The following is a 2114-nucleotide window of genomic DNA, read 5'->3' as shown; positions in this document are numbered from 1 at the left end:
ATTTATTTATTTTTGTCCTTTTAGCCCACCCTTCCCTAGGGTGGTTCCCTGGAGAAGTAACCCTTCAGGTCAAGTTAAAACAGAGTTAAAAGCACACAATCCAAGTTTATAAAATTACAATAAAATCCTATTTCTAGTACCACTAAAATGCATTCTTAAAAATAAAACAATATAAGCACTGGACCAAATTGTTAGTGCAACACTGTTTGGTCCATATTAGTGCCACATTTTAACTGGAGATGGAAGAAGGGGAAAAGCCTGTGTCAATCCTTATCCATGGTTCCTCTACATATTTGTGAAACAGCCTGGGGGGGTAGAATGTCTCCACTGTCTAAGTTGGAATAGGGCCAATCAGGGTACAGCCAGCAAAGCAAAGCTGGCTGCACCCTGATTGGCCCTGTCCCTGCAGCTCCCGCCCTCTGTCCCTGGACTCTAGCCTCTTTGCTCTCAGATGCGCCTCAGTGCCTGGAGCCAGCAGCAGGTAAGGGCAGAGGGCCCTGGGCAAAGGGTCCTGGTGGAAGGCCTGCCAACAAGTGCCTCCCGGCCTGCTGACTGCCTGCTAAGGAGCTCTGTCCTGGGCTAACGAACTTGCCAGTCCCCACCCGCCCCACTTGATCCAGCTGTAAGCTGCGACCCAAAACCACCTTAAGCTACCTGGCGGGGCACCAGGGGAGGAGACCATTTCAAGGCCCATTCTTAGGAATGGGCTTTGAAGCTAGTTCCAAAATAAAGTTGGAAGATGTGGGATTGACTGATGGCTACAGGCCAGGCTATGGCCAGGGTGTTACAAAAGTTCAGGTGGTAATTTATGGTAAGAGAGTGTAGGATACCACCTGAACAATGCCCACATGAACAGACGGCTGGCATAGTGAGACTCTGGGAAGGCTCTGTCTATGCAATAAACTGGAAATCAAAGTAGCTTATAAATAAACATGTCTCGATCAAAAGTATGCCAGGCTACAGCTTGTGATTATGTGGAGTTCTCCTGCAAGGCTTTTCTGAACTGAAATAGCTGCAGAACTTGATAGATTATTTTCTAGAAATATAAATGTTTAAGAACCTGCTATACTATCTCTGTGTGTCATTCCCTTATTTATGAAATGGTTCTCCTTGAAGGAGAGAGTTTAAGGAAAGAAGATATTCTTGTTCAGCTGTGGATGGAGAGGATCTAGGGCCTTCACTGGAGGCAAGAGTAATTGCCTGAGGCCAATGAATAATCTCCTCAGCTGCTGTACCTGAGAGGAGCAAAAGTTTCTACAGTTTGTGACACAGCCTCTGTCTCAGCCTTCCTCTCAAAGTGAGAAAACAAAACTTCCCCAACACAACAGGAATGCTAACTGCCTTTTCTAATTAAAAGAAAAATAACCTTCATGTTCATAATTGGCTCTGTGCTGAAGGGAAAATAATTCAGCCAAGTAAACTACTGACACTTTCTATTTTGTGGTTATTTTTCTCCACACATAAAGAAGCGTAAAAAGTCCAGATGTCAGCGGAGTTGATGTTTCCTAGCTGAGATTTGCTTAATTCTCTTTAACCTTCAATTCACTAACTCTTTTTCAAAGTTCTCTAGCCAATTCACAACTTAATTGACCATGATCAATAGGGAGAAGTGGATGAGCACTTTGAAAGAGACAGAGGCTCTGACTAGGGGGGGGGGGGGATGTATTGGAAAAACAGTTGTGACAATTCCAGGCTATTGTCTTCTGATTTACTTCTGGTAGGAGATGTTTGCTGTAAATTCATGACAAAGTTGTTTATCATTTAAATACCGCAAAATTGTATCAGGATGTAAATGATACATAAATTACACAGCATGTATGTACATTTTGTGTTAATATGCATATCTCCATTTGTAAGAAAATGCCAAGGAACATTCAGTCTCAGAGCTCTCTTAGTCCAACCTAACTCAAAGGCTCTCTGTGTGGGGAGAGGAAAGGGAAGGCAATTGTAAGCTGCTTTCAGACTCCTTAGGGTAGTGAGTAGTGGGATATAAAAAGCAATTCTTCTTCATATCAACAACTACTACTAGAACAATAATAATTGGGCTACCAGAAAGTTTTCAGTGGTGCCATGGCTAAAAAATTTCAAATGTGATGTGTAGTTTCTTAGGAAGA

The sequence above is a fragment of the Paroedura picta genome, chromosome 4, assembly GCF_049243985.1.
Source record: "Paroedura picta isolate Pp20150507F chromosome 4, Ppicta_v3.0, whole genome shotgun sequence".
Classification (NCBI taxonomy): Eukaryota; Metazoa; Chordata; class Lepidosauria; order Squamata; family Gekkonidae; genus Paroedura; species Paroedura picta.
This window is presented reverse-complemented; position numbering follows the sequence as displayed.